General features: G+C 47.3%; 1 non-coding gene and 1 pseudogene across 1 annotated transcript; one reads left to right on the forward strand and one right to left on the reverse strand.

Moving 5' to 3' along the window:
• Window positions 1-12,130: 12,130 nt before the first annotated feature.
• LOC140208750 (U2 spliceosomal RNA) lies at window positions 12,131-12,313 on the reverse strand. Its single transcript, XR_011888906.1, has one exon. It is a non-coding gene; the product is annotated as a U2 spliceosomal RNA (small nuclear RNA).
• Window positions 12,314-18,930: 6,617 nt separating this feature from the next.
• Window positions 18,931-19,062, forward strand: LOC140208806 (U2 spliceosomal RNA; annotated as a pseudogene).
• The last annotated feature ends 2,629 nt before the right edge of the window (window positions 19,063-21,691 follow it).

The raw sequence follows: 21,691 nt of genomic DNA on the forward strand, positions 1-21,691 counted from the left end.
AATTCTGGGATTTAAACTCCATTAATTGCAGAATAAACTTGAAAGAACTGATTCTGCATCAATATCCACATTTTGGGAATGCCCTGAGAGAGGTCTGGAAGAACCCAGAGGGATTGCTGTTTATATTCGATGGATTGGATGAATTCAAGCACAGAATCGATTTTGCTGACAGTCAGAGAGATACAGAACCCAAGCACCAGTGCCCAGATCCTGAATTCAAGTGCAAGGTGTCTGACATTGTGTACAGTTTAATCCAGGGCAAGCTGCTCCCAGGGTGTTCAGTGCTGGTGACCACACGTCCCACTGCGTTACATCTATTGGAAAAGGCGAAGATCAGTGTCTGGGCTGAAATCCTGGGATTTGTAGGTGAGGAACGGAAGGAATATTTCATCAGGTATTTTGAAGATCAGACGGTAGCGGCAGCAACCCCTCCTACTGCTGGATCCTCGCTCTGGCATTGGGTCCCTTCTTCACACAAAGAGTCAGGGACCCAGAGCGAATTCCCAAGACCATCACCCAACTATATTCCTACTATATTTACAACATCCTGAAAAACCATGGTCGTGAGATTGACAGTCCCCTGATGTGTTACTCAGGGTTGGTCAGATGGCCTTCAGAGGAGTGCTCGAGAAGAAGATTGTGTTTACAGGTGGAGATTTGATCAACTACAATCTGCAGCCTTCCCAGTTCCTGATGGAGCTTTTGGAGAGAGAGGATTCTGCCCGGAGCGTGGTGTACACATTTCCCACACCTCACCATCCAAGAGTTTGTAACTGCAGTAGCACAGTTCCTGAATCCACATCCCGGGGATATCCTGTAAAGGGATTTGGGTAAAACTGTAGTGAATCAGATTGTGAAGAATTGTGACAAGTGACCAGGGGATCGGTCAGTAATTCCCCAAGGACAGGAGGGTTCTGTAGTTCCTTGTGAAGGGATGTTGGAGACTTCATCAGATCAGTGAACAACGGCCATTGGTTTAATGGTAGTAAATCACAGGAATGGCCGTGTTTCTCACTGACTGTGACACGTCCATTGACAATGTTCCTTCTCAGTTGTACAAGGCCTTGGTGAGACCGCACCTGGAGTATTGTGTGCAGTTTTGGTCCCCTAATCTGAGGAAAGACATCCTTGCCATAGAGGGAGTACAAAGAAGGTTCACCAGATTGATTCCTGGGATGGCAGGACTTTCATATGAAGAAAGAATGGATGAACTGGGCTTGTACTCGTTGGAATTTAGAAGATTGAGGGGGGATCTGATTGAAACGTATAAGATCCTAAAGGGATTGGACAGGCTAGATGCAGGAAGATTGTTCCCGATGTTGGGGAAGTCCAGAACGAGGGGTCACAGTTTGAGGATAGAGGGGAAGCCTTTTAGGACTGAGATTAGGAAAAACTTCTTCACACAGAGAGTGGTGAATCTGTGGAATTCTCTGCCACAGGAAACAGTTGAGGCCAGTTCATTGGCTATATTTAAGAGGGAGTTAGATATGGCCCTTGTGGCTACGGGGGTCAGGGGGTATGGAGGGAAGGCTGGGGCGGTGTTCTGAGTTGGATGATCAGCCATGATCATAATAAATGGCGGTGCAGGCTCGAAGGGCTGAATGGCCTACTCCTGCACCTATTTTCTATGTTTCTATGGTTCACTGTTACCAACACTGACTGCAGCAGGTGGGTCAGAGATTCACACCCCCTTCCCAGTGAGAAGGAGATAAATACCATTGTGAGATTGTCCTCCCTGCCCTTCCCCGTGTGTGACTTTTCTCACTACCAGATACCGTGAGCGCATCTCTTCTGGGCCTCTTTTCAGTCTCACCCCTCCCGTACAATCTTTTTCTGTAACCCCTCATCTTGTATGATTATCGTTTCCCCCCGAGTCCTCCTGTGAGACAACTCATCCCTATCCCCCTTCCTCCTGTGGGATCTTTTCCCCAATCCCTTCCTCCTGTTGGATGTCTTCCCCATCCCCCTTCCTCCTGTGGGATCTCGCTTCCCCATCCCCCTTCATCCTGTGGGATCTCTCTTCTCCTCCCCCTTCCTCATGTGGGATCTCTCTTCCCCATCCCCCTTCATCCTGTGGGATCTCTCTTCCCCATCCCCCTTCATCCTCTGGGATCTCTCTTCCCCATCCGCCTTCCTCCTGCTGGATCTCTCTTCCCCATCTGCCTTCCTCCCGCGAGATCTCGCTTCCTCATCCGCCTACCTCCTGCAGGTTCTATCTTCCCCATCTGCCTTCCTCCCGCGAGATCTCGCTTCCTCATCCGCCTACCTCCTGCTGGATCTCTCTTCCCCATCTGCCTTCCTCCCGCAGGATCTCGCTTCCTCATCCGCCTACCTCCTGCAGGTTCTATCTTCCTATCCTTTTGCTTGGCTGGAGTCCCACCACTATCTCCCATCGACACTTTCCCATTCACAAATCTTCCTCACTGGGGGACTTACTTCCATCCTTCAATTCTTGCAGGTAGGTTTGCTAGAGAGGCTCTAGTGGATTTAAACAAGATACAAGTGGCGAGGGGAACCAAAGTGTAGGAACAGATGTAGGGGAGAAGGAAGAAAAAGGAGATAGTAAAGTTGTTTGCACCGTTAGTGATAAACAGAGAGATAGAGGTGGAAAATTTCTTAAATGCATTTATTTTAATGCTAGGAGCATTGTAAGAAAGGTGGATGAGCCTAGAGCATGGATTGATACCTGGAAGTATGATGTTGTAGCTATTAGTGAAACATGGTTGCAGGAGGGGTTTGTTTGGCAACTAAATATTTCTGGATTTCATTGCTTCAGGTGTGCTAGAATCAGAGGGACAAGAGGGGGAGGTGTTGCTTTGCTTGTCAGAGAAAATATTACAGCAGTGCTCTGGCAGGATAGATTAGAGGGCTCGTCTAGGGAGGCTATTTGGGTGGAATTGACGAATCGGAACAGTGTAGTAACACTTATAGGGGTGTATTCTAGACCACCAAATGGGGAGCAAGAATTGAAGGAGCTAATTTGTAAGGAGATAGCAGATATTTGTAGTAAGCACACGGTTGAGAGTGTGGGAGATTTTAATTTTCCACACGTAGACTGGGAAGCCCAGACTGTAAAAGGGCTAGATGGTTTGGAGTTAGTAAAATGTGTGCAGGATAGTTTTTTGCAGCAACACATAGAGGTACCAGCTAGAGAAGGAGCAGTGCTGGATTTCCTGTTAGGGAATGAGATAGGGCAGGTGACGAAGGTATGTGTTTGGGAGCAATTCGGGTCCAGTGATCACAATGCCATTAGTTTCAATATAATTATGGAGAAGGATAGGTCTGGACCGAGGGTTGAGATTTTTGATAGGAGAAAGGCTAACTTTAAGGAGATGCGAAAGGATTTAGAAGGAGTGGATTGGGACAATTTGTTTTATGGGAAGGATGTAATAGAGAAATGGAGGTCATTTTAAGGTGAAATTTTGAGGGTACAGAATCTTTATGTTCCTGTCAGGTTGAAAGGAAAGGTTAAAAGTTTGAGAGAACCATGGTTTTCAAGGGATATTGGAAACTTGGTTTGGAAAAAGAAAGATATCTACAATAAATATAGGCAGCATGGAGTAAATGAGGTGCTCGAGGAATATAAAGAAGGTAAAAAGAATCTTGAGAAAGAAATTAGAAAAGCTAGAAGAAGATACGAGGTTGTTTTGGCAAGTAAGGTGAAAATAAATCCAAAGTAAATGCAAAGGGTTTCTACTGTTATATTAATAGCAAAAGGACAGTAAGGGATAAAATTGGTCCCTTAGAGAATCAGAGTGGGCAGCTATGTATGGAGCCAAAAGAGATGGGGGAGATTTTGACCAATTTCTTTTCTTCAGTATTCACTAAGGAGAGGATATTGAATTGTGTATGGTAAGGGAAACAAAGAGGGTAGTTATGGAAACTATGATAATTAAAGAAGAGCAAGTACTGGAGCTTTTAAGGAATATAAAAGTGGATAAGTCTCCAGGTCCTGACAGGATATTCCCTAGGACCTTAAGGGAAGTTAGTGTGGAAATAGCAGGGGCTCTGACAGAAATATTTCAAATGTCATTAGAAATGGGGATGGTGCCGGAGGATTGGAGTATTGCTATATATGGTATATATAATTATCTGGATAGACAGGGTCTGATTAGGAACAGTCAACATGGATTTGTGCATGGAAAGTAATGTTTGACAAATCTTATTGAATTTTTTGAAGAGGTTGCTAGGAAAGTTGACAAAGGTAAAGCGGTGGATGTTGTCTATATGGGCTTCAGTAAGGCCTCTGACAAGGTTCCACACGGAAGGTTAGTTAGGAAGGTTCAATCGTTAGGTATTAATATTGAAGTAGTAAAATGGATTCAGCAGTGGCTGGATGGGAGACGCCAGAGAGTAGTGGTGGATAAATGTTTGTCAGATTGGAGGCCGGTAACTAGCGGTGTGTCTCAGGGATCTGTACTGGGTCCAGTGTTGTTTGGCATATACATTAATGATCTGGATGATGGGGTGGTAAATTGGATGAGTAAATATGCAGATGATACTAAGATAGGTAGAGTTGTGGATAATGAAGTAGGTTTTCAAAGCTTGCAGAGAGATTTAGGCCAGTTAGAAGAGTGGGCTGAAAGATGGCAGAGGGAGTTTAATGCTGATAAATGTGAGGTACAACATTTTGGTAGGACTAATCAAAATAGGACATACATGGTAAATGGTTGGGCATTGAAGAATGCTGTAGAACAGAGGGATCTGGGAATAATGGTGCATAGTTCCCTGAAGGTGGAATCTCATGTGGATAGGGTGGTGAAGAAAGCTTTTGGTTTGCTGGCCTTTATTAATCAGAGCATTGAGTATAGGAGTTGGGATGTAATGTTGAAATTGTACAAGGCATTGCTAAGGCCAAATTTGGAGTATTGTGTACAGTTCTGGTCACTGAATTATAGGAAAGATGTCAATAAAATAGAGAGAGTACAGAGAAGATTTACTAGAATGTTACCGGGGTTTCATCACCTATGTTACAGAGAAAGGTTGAACAAGTTGGGTCTTTACTCTTTGAAGCGTAGAAGGTTGAGCGGGGACTTGATAGAGGTATTTAAAATTATGAGGGGGATAGATAGAGTTGACGTGGATAGGCTTTTTCCATTGAAATTGGGGGAGATTCAAACTAGAGGACATGAGTTGAGAGTTAAAGGGCAAAAGTTTAGGGGTAACATGAGGGGGAACTTCTTTACTCAGAGAGTGGTAGCTGTGTGGAACGAGCTTCCAGCAGAAGTGGTTGAGGCAGGTTCGATGTTGTCATTTAAAGTAAAATTGGATAGCTATATGGACAGGAAAGGAATGGAGCGTTACGGGCTGAGTGCGGGTCAGTGGGACTAGGTGAGAGTAAGCATTTGGCATGGACTAGAAGGGCCGAGATGGCCTGTTTCCGTGCTGTAATTGTTATATATCGTTATATGGTTAACCCTACCCCTCTGGAGTCTCTCACATCAGAAACATTTCTCTCATCGGGAAATGAGGCAGAATATGTGGAGTTCACAGGGTCACATCGACAGACTAAATTACCGACATTCGGTGAATACCCTGGAGCTGGGCAGTGAGGGACATTGATAATGATAGGAACTCCGATCAGTGATTTACCGAAGGGTTTAATGTTTCCTGAAATATTCGAGTGAGAGAAATTCCCTCAGACCCACAGTTTGAATCACTTTGTTGATCAACTTGTTTGTTTGTGTTCAGACTTGGGAGGAATAAACTGGGAGATTCAGGAGTGAAACTGGTGTCTGCGGCTCTGAGGAACCCAGAGTGTAAAATACAGAAACTGTGGTAAGTACCAGACTGTGGGAGATTGTGTTTTCGGTCACTGGGTGTCTGACACTGAACATTAATGCGATCAGTAATTGTGTTACTGATAAACACTGGGGATTTGTACCGTCTCCTGTCTCTCTGTGTCCTTCACCCTCACTCTCTCTCATCTCCAGGCTGTGGGATGTCGGTCTCACAGATTCTGGTGCCGAGGATCTCGTCTCCGCTCTCAGTACAAACCCATCACTGACGGAGCTGGACCTGAGTGGTAATAAACTGGGAGATTCAGGAGTGAAACTGGTGTCTGCGGCTCTGAGGAACCCGGAGTGTAAAATACAGAAACTCTGGTAAGTACAAGACTGTGGGAGATTGTGTTTACAGTCACTGAGTGTCTGACACTGAACAATAATGTGATCAGTAATTTCTTTATTAACCTTTTTATTGATTTAAAAGTATAAATACAGTAAAGAGAATTAGTTCAAGTATATATATCAGTAACAATATAAACCAAGATTAAGATAGACATTGTCAAAGTCATAGATATTAAACTAGTATAATATATAATAAAAGAAAATGAAAATAACAATTCTCCTCTTAACCAGTTTATGAAGAGAAAGGAAAAAACATTGGGTTTTAAATGAAAAGGGAAAAAAAACACTACACTATAACAAAACAAAAAAAGGGGGACTGGGCATCTCATTTTGAGGATACGACCCAAAAAGAGAGAGAGAGAAAGACTTTCTGATCAAATCTAAAACTTCGATTAAAAAAAGATTGTAAGAGTAATAAATCAAATTAAATGAAAATATTGGATAAAAGGTCACCATATTTGCTCAAATTTAAAGGATGTATCAAATGTCCGACTTCTTATTTTCTCTAAACTTAAACAGGACATAATGGAGGAGAGTCAGTAAATGACTGTAGGTGGATTAGAATCCTTCCACTCCAATAAAGTGGCTCTCCCAGCCGGTAAGGTCGAAACGGCTATCATACATCGAGCGGAAACAAGAATATTTCGTAAGCAAATTAGGTTGTAGATCCAGATCCAAGACTTTTGATAGTGTTTTAAAAACATCTCTGCAAAAGTTATCTGGCTTTATACAAGACCAATACGTATGAGTTAAAGCATCCAGCTCAATATTACATCTGTCACAAGTAGGATTAATACTGGAGAAAATATGCGCTGGTTTATCCTTTGACACATGGGCCCGATGCGCTACCTTGAACCGTATCAAGGAACGACAGGCACAAATAGATGAGTTGTTAACCAAATGAAAAGTTTTACTCCATTGATTATCTGAAAATGACTCTTGAAGAGCATTTAATTTTATCATCAGATATCATTCGTGAACTCAATAACCGTTTATAGATTAAGCTAACAACCTTTTTTGAAATGGACTCTCCAGGAGGCGCTCATGGTGTGAGGTACATTTTGGCTTCGCTCCATTCCCTTTTCTTCTTTTACCCGTAACCACCCTTATTTAATCTGTTTATACCTACACTAATAGGTTTATAACACAAATATATCTTTGAACTTTGATTTTAACTCGCTGGAAATGTGAACCAGAGGACGAGAAGTTAAAAATGGGAAGGACTCCAACGGCAACGGGAAAAAAAAGATGGCGATCCTAAAGCATCTAAGCAAATACCAATAACTTTTGAAATAATGTCGAATCTTCTAGATGAAAAACTTAATCAAAGATTTGCTGTGTTTGAAGAAGTTTTGACGATGATTCAAGATGATATTAGATCGTTTAGATGTGAAATTGATCAACAGCAAACTAGAATTTCAGAACTGGATGCTGCCCGTTGGCAGAGGACAAAAGATTGAAGCCCTGGAAAAAAATCTGGCTTCAACATCCCATGTTGGAACGTTATAAATCCAAGATTATTGATCTCGAAGATCGATCCCGATGACAGAACTTGCGGATAATCGGGCTTCCCAAAGATATCGAGACGGCCGATCCTACCAAATACTTTTCTCAATTTTTAATGGATATGTTTGGTTCAGAGGTTTTGGAGGCCCCTCCATTGCTCGATCGCGTGCACCATACATTGCGCCCCAAACCTTCCAGAGAATTTAAACTGAGACCCATTATTATTCTGTTCCATTATGCTCACATGAAGGATCGTGTGGTGCGAGCTGCGCAGCGGAAAGATATGATCCAATTTCAAAGTTTCAAATTTTGCCTCGTTGAAGATTTCAGTCCTGAAGTTCTGAGGGAATGGATAGCTTTTAAACCACAGATGTCAGAATTTTATCAAAAAGGCCTTAACCAGCGTTGCTGTTTCCAGCACGTTTGAAAATTGTTCTTGGCCGATAACTCTCGTCGTCTGTTTAAATCTCCGGATGAAGCTCAGTTTTCTTGACAATCAGCGTTCCTCTGCTCCGGACTAATTAACGGACTGTTGTTTATTCTCTTTGTTCTTACATGCTTGTTTTTTCAGTAGATCCAGATCCAAAACTTTTGATAGTGTTTTCAAAACATCTCTCCAAAAGCTTACAGCTTTGGATTTTTATAATCTGAGGGCTTTTGCCCTGGGTTTGTAGGGTAGGTATTTTTCATATTTTCGGATAAGTTTTCTTTCTTTACTGATTCTGTATTTTATTTATTCTTTTTTACTTTTTATTTTTCTTTCTTTGAAACTTTATAGGCCTATATCCTTGCTAAATGTGGATTCCAAGATATTTTCAAAATTACTGGCAACTAGACTGGAGAAAGTATTGCCTCCAATTATTTCTGTTGACCAGACTGGATTTATTAAAAATCATTATTCCTTCTTTAATATTAGGAGATCAATGAATATTGTTTATACTTCTTCATCCAGAACTCCAGAATGTGTCATTTCACTGGACACTGAGAAAGCTTTTGACAGAGTCGAATGGACATATTTGTTTAATTCGCTTGAGAAATTCAATTTTAGTCCGATATTTATATCTTGGATTAAACTGATATACCTTACCCCCTTCGGCATTTACCAATAATCAAAGATCTCCCTTTTTTCCAGTTATTTCCTGGTACTCGGCAGGGTTGCCCTCTTTGTCCATTATTATTTGATATTGCCCTGGAACCTTTAGCTATTGCTATTCGTGACTCTCCTAATATATTTGGCATTACCCGCAGGAATGAGATACACAAACTATCACTATATGCAGATGATTAATTATTATATATCTCTAACCCTGAGAAATCCATTCCGGCAGTGTTAGCTCTGCTTCCTCAGTTGAGTAACTTTTCCGGTTACAAATTGATTAATAAGAAGCATAAGGACTTATTGAAGTTCAATTTTTTTTCCTAAATCCTTTTTTAATACTGTTGATTCCAAAAGTTCCTCTTATATATGGCAGAATAAAAATCTCAGATTAAGTAAAAAATACTTACGTAGAACATAGACATAGAACATAGAATAGTACAGCACAGTACAGGCCCTTCGGCCCACAATGTTGTGCCGACCCTCAAACCCTGCCTCCCATGTAAGCCCCCCATCTTAGATTCCTCCATATACCTGTCTAGTAGTCTCTTAAACTTCACTAGTGCATCTGCCTCCACCACTGACTCAGGCAGTGCATTCCATGTACCAACCACTCTCTGAGTAAAATACCTTCCTCTAATATTCCCCTTGAACTTCCCACCCCTTACTTTAAAGCCATGTCCTCTTGTATTGAGCAGTGGTGCCCTGGGGAAGAGGCGCTGTCTATCCACTCTATCTATTCCTATTAACCTCTACACCTCTATCATGTCTCCTCTCACCCTCCTTCTCTCCAAAGAGTAAAGCCCTAGCTCCCTTAATCTCTGATCATAATGCATACTTTCTAAACCAGGCAGCATCCTGGTAAATCTCCTCTGTACCCTTTCCAATGCTTCCACATCCTTCCTTTCGTGAGGTGACCAGAACTGGACACAGTACTCCAAGTGTGGCCTAACCAGAGTTTTATAGAGCTGCATCATTACATAGCGATTCTTAAACTCTATCCCTCGACTTATGAAAGCTAACACCCCATAAGCTTTCTTAACTACCCTATCCACCTGTGAGGCAACTTTCAGGGATCTGTGGACATGCACCCCGAGATCCCTCTGCTCCTCCACACTACCAAGTATCCTGCCATTTACTTTGTACTCTGCTTTGGAGTTTGTCCTTCCAAACTGTACCATCTCACACTTCTCCGGGTTGAACTCCATCTGCCACTTCTCAGCCCACTTCTGCATCCTATCAATGTCTCTCTGCAATCTTTGACAATCCTCTACACTATCTACAACACCACCAACCTTTGTGTCGTCTGCAAACTTGCCAACCCACCCTTCTACCCCCACATCCAGGTCGTTAATAAAAATCACAAAAAGTAGAGGTCCCAGAACAGATCCTTGTGGGACACCACTAGTCACAATCCTCCAATCTGAATGTCCTCCCTCTACCACCACCCTCTGCCTTCTGCAGGCAAGCCAATTCTGAATCCACCTGGCCAAACTTCCCTGGATCCCATGCCTTCTAACTTTCTGAATAAGCCTACCGTGTGGATCCTTGTCAAATGTCTTACTAAAATCCATATAGATCACATCCACTGCACTACCCTCATCTATATGCCTGGTCACCTCCTCAAATAACTCTATCAGGCTTGTTAGACACGATCTGCCCTTCACAAAGCCATGCTGACTGTCCCTGATCAGACCATGATTCTCTAAATGCCTATAGATCCTATCTCTAAGAATCTTTTCCAACAGCTTTCCCACCACAGACGTAAGGCTCACTGGTCTATAATTACCCAAACTCCCTTCTACCTTTTTTGATGGGGGACATTTTGGCCAATTCCCTGCCCTCCCCTTTAATGGCTGCACGCCAGGTTTAATTCCCAACCGTTCTAACGGAACTGGCTCCAGCCTGAAGCTGTCTGTCGTTCGGAGCGTTCCCACAGTGATTAATTTCCGCCTCCTGTCCAGTGGCACAGCTTCCAGTGGATGTGCGGGTTTGAGACTCCCCCACGAGACCCCGGGGAATTAGACAGGAAGAGCCTGGGGGCCGGGGTTCAGTCTGGGACACTGGTGTCCCGGGGCGGGATTATCCCGGGAGAGAATCCTTTTGCTCCCTTTGCTGAGGACGGTGCATTCGGCAGTCTGGCTGATATAATGATGTTAAATTGACAAATACCTCGGCAGTGACCCTGGATCTGCAGCGATCTCAGACACGGCCCTGAAGTGTGATTTTATAATCATCGGTTCCCCGATGCAGAGTGACGGTGAGAAACGGGACTGATTATTCAATCTGTCACTCATTGTCACCGGTCAGTTAATTGTGTGTGATTCTGAGTGAGTTGGGAGCAGCTTATTTATCCCTGCACACGAGCAGCTCACACATTGTTTAATTTACATTTGTCATGATGAAATCAATAAACCACTGTAATTTCCTGTCTTGGTGTCGGACTCGAGTCTCACTAGAGGAGAAACAGTACCCTGGGGTAACTGCTGCCCACCGCACCCGGTGAACTGCAATAATGGTGTGAGCTCCTCACACTGGTACGGCAGCGTCTCAGCTCCAGGCTGAGGGATGTCAGTCTGATAGTGTCTGGTCCCCAGGATCTGTTCACTCCCCATCCCGGCTGACCACCGCATCCTCTCACGCCAGATACTCGCACTATCCTGATCCCCACCTTCCTGCGTGCTTTCTTGCTCTCACAGTCAAAAACAATAAAGGAGATTGGAAGCTCATATACTGTATAATATCGGACCCACGTCCACCAAGGTCGCAAACAGAAGGGAACAGAAGCAATCAACACGGGCTGAAGCTCCCTCTTTACAGACCTGGCACACAAACCCGGGGCCAGACAGAGTCAAGCTTCCTCCGCACAGACCCAGCTCACACCCCCACAATCAAAGCATCTCATAATCTTATACACCTCTATCAGGCCACCTCTCATCCTCTGTTGCTCCAAGGAGAAAAGGCCAAGTTCACTCAACCTATTCTCATAAGGCATGCTCCCCAATCCAGGCAATATCCTTGTAAATCTCCTCTGCACCCTCCCCATGGTTTCCATATCCTTCCTGTAGTGAAGCGACCAGATCTGAGCCAGTACTCCAAGTGGGGTCTGACCAGTGTCTATATAGCTGCAACATTACCTCTCGGCTCCTAAATTCAATGCCACGATTGATGAAGGCCAATATACCGTACACCTTCTTAACCACGGAGTCAACCTGCACAGCTGCTTTGAGCATCCTATGGACTCGGACCTCAAGAACCCTCTGATGCTCCACACTGCCAGGAGTCTTACCATTAACACTACCTGTAAAAGTACAATGAAGGAATAGGGAAAAAGCCTAAGAAGGTTAATGCGTACGGATAACTGCATTCTACTCTTTATTTGTTGTTTAATCTCCCCGAGGGGAGGTGCAGCATTCCGAGGGGTACTGCAATACTGGGTCGATGCACGGAGTGGACGAAGGAAGCCCCTATTCCATCTTCCTGTTCCAAAAATCAATGTAATATATGGTCCCAGATAAGGGACGCATCAGATTTTAAACTGATAAGAACTGATTTTTTTGAAAAATATACTTTATTCAGAAATATTACAAAATAAAATTATTTGCAAAAAAACATTTGTTGACCCTAAGTCCTTATAGAATAAAGTTATTTACAATAAATCATGTGTTTACTCTGTCCTTATTCAAAATAAAGATGTTTACAATAAATCATTCATTGACTCTCATTCCTTTACTGATGTTCCATTACAGTCTATACCTTTCCACATTTCCAGCCACTCCTGTAGCACGATGTTGATTCATCTATCCACACCACTGAGGAGAGGAATACTCTTCGCCACCCGACTCCTCGCACTCCCACGCGCGGGTGACAAACCTTAAACTGTGGTCCTTCTCCACCCGGCTTTTGCGGTGGCTGCACCAAGTTTGAGTGCATCCCCCAGCACGTGATTTATAATTTAAATTTTTAATATTTACTATCGATTTGTACTCCAGGGAGCACGAAGAGCAGAATCAAATATCGCTGTGATGATTGTACGCTCTAGTATCAATTGTTTGGCAACAATAAAGTACTCCTGCAGCTGAGAATGTGCCAGTAAATCATCAATTTTCGGGCCGACCGAAGAGCGTCCTTCACCGAGTTGATGATCTGACAGCAGCACCGGATGTTGGTCTCCGTGTGCGTCCCCGGGAACAGCCCGTAGATCAGAGAGTCCTCGGTTACGCAGCTGCTGGGGTTGAAACGTGACACCGTCCCTTCTGTCATCCTCCACACCCTCTCTGCGAACTGACAGTGTGCGAAGAGGTGGGTCACAGACTCCTCCTCACTGCAGTCCTCCCGTGAGCAGTGGGGAGCGGAGACGATGTTCCAGGCGTACAGGAGGGATCTGACTGGGAGGGCCCCTCTCATCGCCAGCCAGGCAAGGTCCTGGTGACTGTTGGTGAGGTCTGGCGATGAGGCATTTTGCCAGATGAACTGGACGGTCTGCTCAAGGAACCACCCCACTGTGTCCATCTCGTCCTTCTCCTGCAGTGCCTGCAGGACATTACGTGCCGACCACTGCCTGATGACCCTGTGGTCAAAGGCGTTCTCCTGGAAGAACTTTTCTATGAAGGACAGGTATGGCAGCAACGACCAGCTGACGGGGGCGTTGCGCGGGAGTGGGGCCAGACCCATCCTTCCTAGCCCGGGTGACAGGTAGAACCTGGGCACATAGTGGTACTTGGTGCCCACATACCTGGGCTCTACACACAACCTGATGCAGCCACACACGAAGCTGGCCATCAGAATGAGGGCGACATTGGGGACATTCTTGCCCCCATTATCCAGGGACTTGTGCATGACGGTCCGTCTCACCCGCTCCACCTTGGATCCCCAGAGAAATCTGAAGACAGCTCGGGTGATTTCTGAGCTGTAGGAGCGGGGGACGGGCCACACCTGCGCCAAGTACAGCAGCCCTGAGAGCACCTCACACCTGATGACCAGGTTCTTGCCCGTTATCGACAGGGAGCGCCCTCCCCACAGTCCCAGTCTCTGTTTCACCTTGGCAGTCCGCTCCTGCCAGTTCTTGTTGCACGCCTCATCCCCTCCAAACCAGATCCCCAACACCTTCACGTGGTCAGACCTGATGGCGAAGGGGATGCTGGATCGGTCGGGCCAGTTGCCGAATAGCATAGCTTCGCTCTTCGTGCGGTTGACCCTGGCCTCCGACACTAGCTCAAACTGTTCGCAGATGCCAATCAACCTGCAAACTGACCTCGGATCAGAGCAGAAGAGGGTGACGTCGTCCATGTACAGGGAGGTTTTCACTTGGGTCCCTCCACTGCCTGGCAGCATCACCCCTCTTATGCCCTCATCCCTCCTGATGGCTTCGGCAAAGGGTTCAATGCAGCAGACAAACAAGACAGGGGAGAGAGGTTTCCCACCCATTGACCTGGACTGCACTACAGATGTCTGTGTCGAGCAGTCTGATCTGATTCCGGATTCCCTCCCCAAAACCAATTTTGGAGAGCACATCCGCCATGTACGTGTGCAATATCCTGTCGAAGACTTTCTCCTGGTCCAAGCTGACCAGGCAGGCGTTCACCCCCGTCCTGCACATCGGCGATGGTGTCCCTCAGCAGCGTGAGGCTGTCTGAGATCTTCCTGCCCGGTACAGCGCAGGTTTGGTCCGGGTGGATCACCTGTCCCAGAGCAGACTCGACCCTGTTGGCAATGGCCTTCAACAGGATCTTGTAGTCCACATTCAGGAGAGATGGATCTCCAATTCCTGATGTCCTCCCTTTCCCCCTTCTGCTTGTAGATGAGGGTGATCGTGCCCTTCCTCATGGACTCTGACATACTGCCGGCCAGAAGCATAGCATTGTACACTTCCAGCAGGTCTGGGCCCATCCAGTTCCACAGAGCCGAGTACAACTTAGCCGGTAAGCCGTCGCCTCCGGGAGTCTTACCCGACCCAAAGGAATGGATGGAGCCTGTCAACTCGACCAGAGTCAGTGGCTGATCCAGACTCTCCCGCTTGCCGTCGCCTAAGACCTGCGTGATAGATGACAGGAAGTTGCGGGAGGCTGTGGATTCTGTGGCCTTTTCATCGTACAGACCGGCATAGAAGGACCTGCAGATCCTCAGTATGTCATTCTACGAGGACACGACTGAGCCGTCCTCTTCCTTAAGGTTGAGGATCACAGAGCTCCCCTTGTGCACCTTCTGGAAGAAGAAGCCTGAGCACGTCTCGTCCTGCTCCACGGTTTGGACCCTTGATCGGTAAATGATCTTGGAGGATTCAGCGGCAAGGTGCTGGGCTTTCGGGCTCTTCACCTCTCGCAGTTCCTCCCCGACATCCACCCCCTTCGACTGCAGAAGGAGGAGTTACTGCAACTCTGTCTGGAGTTTACGCAGTTCCATATAACCATATAACAATTACAGCACGGAAAGAGGCCATCTTGGCCCTTCTAGTCCACGCTGAACTCTTACTCTCACCTAGTCCCACCGACCTGCACTCAGCCCATAACCTTCCATTCCTTTCCTGTCCAATTTAACTTTAAATGACAACCTCAAACCTGCCTCGACCAGTTCCCTCTGCTCCTGGCTTGCTTTCTGGATACCCTTGCGTATGAAGAACTTCTTGATGTTCTCCTTGGTGGCTTCCCACCAGAGAACTGGGGAATCAAAGGTTTTCAAGGTTTTCCAACCTGTGTACTCCTCCTCTAGTCCTGCTTGTAGCAGAAAGAGTGAAGATGTATCAATTAGTCGGCCAGGCAGCATCTCTAGGGAGAGGTACAGTCGACGTTTCAGGCCGAGACCCTTCCTTCAGTTAGTCCTGACGAGGGGTCTCGGCCTGAAACGTCGACTGTACCTCTTCCTGGAGATGCTGCCTGGCCTGCTGCGTTCACCAGCAACTTTGATGTGTGTTGCTTGAATTTCCAGCATCTGCAGAATTCCTCGTGTTTGTGCATCAGTTAGTGATCTCCAAACTGAGTTGGGTCTCACTGATGTAGAGGAGGCTACACTGGGAGGAAGAGTGATTATGAAAGAGGTGTAGGGATAGATGTAACACTTATTGTGGTTGCAGGGTGTTTGGCAGACGAGAGTCACAGCGAGAGTGATCCCTGTGATAAATGGAGACGGACGTGGAGAGGAAGATGTGCCTGGTGGTGAGATCCTGGTGGAGATAGTGGAAATTGCAGAGAATATGTTGAATGCAGAGCTTCAGTGAATGGCAGATGCAGAAAAGGTAATCCTATCGTTATTATGTCGTGGAGGGGACATGGGGAGAGGGCAGACGTGCAGGAAATGGAGGAGTTACGGGTGAGTTCTGTATTGATTGCAGTGGGCAGGAAACCCCTTTATTGATTGAAAAAAGATTTCTTGGATGTCCTAGCATGAAAAACCTCCTCATAAAATCAGATGCAGCAGAGACAAAGAAACTGAGAGAAGGGAATAGTATCCTTGAAAGTGACAGTGTGAGCAGAGTTTCCATAGGTCCATTTAATGTCAGAAAGTAACTGTTGTGGACAAGGTAACTGTGGGAGTCAGTAGGTTTGTTAAAGAGGCCAGAAGGTAATCCGTTTCTGGAGACAGAGAGAGACAGATCAGGAAAGGGGAGTGAGATCATGAAAATGGACCAAGCAAATTTGAGAGAGGGGGTGTATGTTGGTGGGAAAGTTGACAAATCTGACGACAACATGAGGAAATCTGCAGATGCTGGAATTTTAAGCAACACACATAAAAGTTGCTGGTGAACGCAGCAGGCCAGGCAGCATCTCTAGGAAGAGGTACAGTCGACGTTTCAGACCGAGACCCTTCGTCAGGGCTCACTCCAGACTAAGTCTGACGAGCTCCACACGGGAGCTGGAAACAGCATCAATGACGTCATCAATGTGGTGGAGAAAGTTTTACCTGTCTACCTTTGAACGCTCCAAAAACAGCCCAAAATTTTAAAACAACACCAAATTACTTCACTATACTCAATGCGGCACTAGCCAAAGGGCAGATTACAAATCATTTCCTTACTCAATGAGAAAGGTTCAATCTTCTTCCATGGTGTCAGGTAGTTTCTTTGCATCCCAATCGCAGTACTCTTGGCAACTCACAGCAGGCTGGTCCCAGGGTAACTCTGTAACCCAAAATCATAGTCATACTTTATTGATCCTGGGGGAAATTGGTTTTCATTACAGTTGCACCATAAATAATAATAAAACCATAAATAGTTAAATAGTAATATGTAAATTATGCAAGGAAATAAGTCCAGGACCAGCCTATTGGTTCAGGGTGTCTGACCCTCCAGGGGAGGAGTTGTAAAGTTTGATGGCCACAGGCAGGAATGACGATCTGTACTGCATCTCGGTGGAATGAGTCTCTGGCTGAATGTACTCCTGTGCCCAACCAGTACATCATGTAGTGGATGGGAGACATTGTCCAAGATAGCATGCAACTTGGACAGCATCCTCTCTTCAGACACCACCGTCAGAGAGTCCAGTTCCATCCCCACAACATCACTGGCCTTACGAATGAGTTTGTTGATTCTGTTCACACAAAATAATCTGCAGATGCTGGGGTTGTTGATTCTGTCGGTGTCTGCTACCCTCAGCCTGCTGCCTCAGAACACAACAGCAAACATGATAGCACTGGCCACCATAGACCCGTAGAACATGCATCATAAAGACCTGTGGCTAGTACATTCTGCCCAGGAGATGTGCCCTGGCACTGAAGAGCAATCTCCCTGTTCAATCACAGCTACACTACCATTTAAAAGAAAATGATTAAAATAAATTTGAGAAACTTCAGCCTTGCAAACAGCCAAGCTTTAAAGTTCCCAAACCACAGCGGGAGAAAGGCAAAGAAGTCAGAATGTTACAGTGCTGGTTATTTAACATTCTGTAATCTACAACTTAGTATTCTTCTATCACACCAATAGTGTTGAACGAATAGAGTTCACTGCATAGGGTTATTGAAACGCTAATCTGTGGCTGGTCCTGCAAAAAAAAAATTGCTCCCCAGGGATGGACGAAAGGAACTGGGATAATAATCTCACGACAGAATGGCAATCTTTTGAAATAAAATAAGTGCTGGGAATACTTGCCACTTCAGTCAGCATTTTGCAGAGAAATAGAGCAAATGTGTCAGGTTAATGGCTCTTAGAACTGATGAAAGATCACTGCCATGATTAAGAATCACATCTGAATCATTAACTGCTTCTTTCTCTACAGAATGCTGCATTACCACCAAATCCTTTTCGGCATTTTATGCCTCTTTTCCCCAGATTTCCACCTTTTTTTTTCCTCCTTGGAGACGTAGTAAGTGATACAAGCCATAGGTTGGAGAATGTTGTTAAATGCTGCATGGAGCTAGACAAACTTAGGCAAATACGGAATGTTCATAATTACTTCCGGTATTTGGCTGGTGGGATACGGCAGAAAGGCCTTCGGATGTCAGGAAAGTAGTATACCCACATTCTCCCGATTATCGCCGATTTCTTAATGGAACCAGTTCTGGTCAACAAGCTTTCTTTACCAATGAAGTCCAGCCGGACGGTTAGATTATTTTCTGTGGAAATAATCCATTGACTGCAATGCCGTTATTTGCCACATGCCAGCTCACACTTAAATATTGTCCGAGTTGCAACCCTACCCCCTCCCTTTCATCCGACTCTATCCCGTCCCTCTCCCCGACCAACTCAACTACCCATCGTCCCCCATCAAACGACCTCACTTACCCCATTTACAACCCTCTCCTTCTTCGCAATCCCCAGCCATCGCTTCCACCCGATGTTCCTAGCCACCCTCCTCCCGTTTCCGGAGGACCCCTCCCCAATCACCTGCCCCGCCAGGCTCGCCAAACGACCCGGCCGCAACTTCGCTTCTCTCGCTGCAACGCCTTCCGTAAACGTCATCACGCTTGCAATGACATCAGACGCTAGAGGGCGGGCAGAACAGCTGAGGAGGAGGAGTTTGCATACAAACCAGGGCCGCCTCTCTCATTTGGTTGGCGGAATATCCGCTATTTTACATGATCAGCTGTATTCCGAAAGAGATTTCGCGACAAGGGAGAAAAATACAACTTATGTCAAAGACTGAGCGAAATTACACCAAACCTACTTCAAAAGTTGAAGAGAGGTAGGATAAATCGGTGTCCTGTAGACAGTCGGTCCAACTTAATAGAGGGAAGACCAGCAAGATCCGAAAGGGTCCGGACATTTGTGGTAGCGCTTCTCGGCCTTTTGGCTAAGATCAAGTGTAGTATCTGTTCTTATCAGACCAGAAGGTGGAGGAGGAGAGTTCGCGCTGACGCAGGGGTGGATCCTAATGCTGATTGGCCTCCAATCTAACACCCCATACCAGCGACGACAGCAGTGAGTCAGAAGATGGCAGCAGCGAGCAGTACATCAGCTCGAGGCCAGGGTATCAAGAACACTGTCAGGCTGACAGTGCGAGACCGGAACGGGGGCACTGGCTTCACCCGAGAGACCTTCATCTGGAAGGTCTCGCTGGATTGCTGCGGATTTGCGCCCGATGACATCTACTGCGTCCAGGACTTCGCAGGTTTCTTCGATGTCACTTTCCGGCAGGCTGCAGGGTGGCAGAAGCTGTACCAGCAGCTTCAGCTGAAGGGGACAGAGGCGCCGCTGTCGCTGCTGAAAGCACAGCCCCTCTTTGCAACGGCTACGCAACAGGAAAGGACAATCACGGTGCACATGTTCAACCCGCACGTGCCAGTGGTAGATGTCCTTACGTTCCTCGCTCGGTATGTGGAGAGCGTAGGAACACCAGCAGACGTGAAGGACGGGCTGGGAATCTGGACCAGCAAACGGCAGGTGAAGGTGAAGCTGAGGTTGGATTCCAACGGCGGCATCATCCAGCCCCCCTCCGTCTTCGCCATCGGAGGGAACCGAGGGTACATGGTGTACGCGGGACAACCCAGGGTGTGCCGAAACTGCGGCAAGGAAGGGCACATCGCAGCCCAGTGCAGGGTGGTGATGTGCAAGAACTGTAAAATGGAAGGCCACCTGACCAAAGACTGCACGCAGGCCAAGGCCTGCAACCTCTGCGGACAGGCCGGCCACCTGTACAGAGCCTGCCCGAAGCGTGGGGGCACCTACGCACAGGCGACCAGGGGAGGTGCTGGCCCTGAAAGGGCCCAGGCTGATGCGGACGTACCCGCCAGTGCTGCAGATGAGGCACCCGACAGGACGGATGACGAGACCAGGGAGGAAGGTGCAAGCACCCCAAGACCTGCCACCCCACTGCAGACCCTCCAGGACCAGGCAAACGACGAGCAGGAGTCCACGGAGGAGGGGAGAGCTGAGGCGGAAACCGAATGGAAGGTCGTGAAACGAAAAAAGACCCAAAAGGCGGCGGCCAAGCGACAGAAGGCGGAGCAACGCCAGAAAAGGGCAGGGAACCACGCAGCCCCTGGTACCCTGTCCTCTTCAGAGGAGGAAGGAGTTGGGGGAGGCCAGCAGCCCCGGCGGAAGAAGCGGCTGGCAGAACAGGTGGAGAGGAGGAGAGAGAGGGGAGAAAGTCTGCTGGCCACCCCCCAAGTACAGGAGGCGGAGAGCAGCAGACGCACAGAGCTCCGGGAATCCGGGAGCAGAGCCACGGCTGGCACCCAGCAGCCGGAAGGGGAAGCAGCCCAGGAAGTCAGCAACCCCCCGGGCCCAGACCCAGAACCAGAACGGCCACACACGGAGGAGTACTACCAGCAGTACCTGAGCCCACAGGAGGTGGAAAACTTCACAAAGGCGGTGGGGATGAAGGCTCAGGATGGCAAGAGTGAGGACGGAGAGCAGCCAAAATAAAAGACTTAACGATGGCAGACCTTAAATTGGCGTGCTTGAATGTGCGAAGTTTGAAGAGTACTGGGCGATGCGTCAGCACGCTCCAGTACCTGGACACTGTAAAGGCCGATGTGACCTTCCTCCAGGAGTGTGGACTACCACATCTCCGTAACTACCGGAGGTGGTCACGGTGGTGGAAAAAAGGTTTGTCGGTGTGGTCGGGGGGCAACGATTGTCGCGCTTCCGGCCTGGGGATTCTGCTGCGGGGAGGCAACTTCTCAATCACCCAAGCTAAAGAGGTGGTTGCGGGGCGCCTCCTGGTAGCAGACGTCAAATACCGGGGCACTCCGCTCCGGCTGATCAACGTGTACGCCTCCCCCGTGCGGAGCGAGCGGCTGGCCGTCTTCGAGCAGCTCCCACAGCTGCTGGTGACGACCCAGCCGGTCGTTCTGGCCGGAGACTTCAATTGCACCATTGATGCGGCTGGAGGACCCGGCAGTGCCGACGGCAGGCTAGACAGTACCTCTAGACTCCTGAGGGAAATGGTGAAGACAGCCAAGCTGCGCGACGCCTTTGGCACCCCCACAGGTGGAGCACAGCCGCAAGCCACCTGGACACGATCGGACGGCTCAGCCCGCTCCCGGATCGACTTCCTCTTCCTGTCTGAGTCCCTCACGGTCAGGTCCACCGACGTCACGCCGGTGTTCTTCTCTGACCACTGCCTTCTGAGAGCCACCTGTCACTTACGGGAGGACCAGAAGGCAGGCAGGGGGACGTGGAAGCTGAACGTAAAGCTGCTGACCCCAGAGAACATCGAGGAACTAGAGAGGGAGTACACAGGTTGGAGAACCTTGAAAGCCTTCTTTGATTCCCCGGTTCACTGGTGGGAAGCCACCAAGGAGAACATTAAGAGGTTCTTCATCCGCAAGGGTATTCAGAAGGCAAGGCAGGAGCAGAGGGAACTGCGTAAACTCCAGACAGAGTTGCAGCAACTTCTCCTTCTGCAGTCGAAGGGGGTGGATGTCAGGGAGGAACTGCGAGAGGTGAAAGGCCGGCAAGCCCAGCACCTCGCCGCTGAATCCTCCAAGATCATCTTCCGATCAAGGGTCCAAACCGTGGAGCAGGACGAGACGTGCTCACGCTTCTTCTTCCAAAAGGTGCACAGGGGGAGCTCTGTGATCCACAACC

This window comes from Mobula birostris, chromosome 13 (genome assembly GCF_030028105.1).
Source record: "Mobula birostris isolate sMobBir1 chromosome 13, sMobBir1.hap1, whole genome shotgun sequence".
NCBI classification, from domain to species: Eukaryota; Metazoa; Chordata; class Chondrichthyes; order Myliobatiformes; family Myliobatidae; genus Mobula; species Mobula birostris.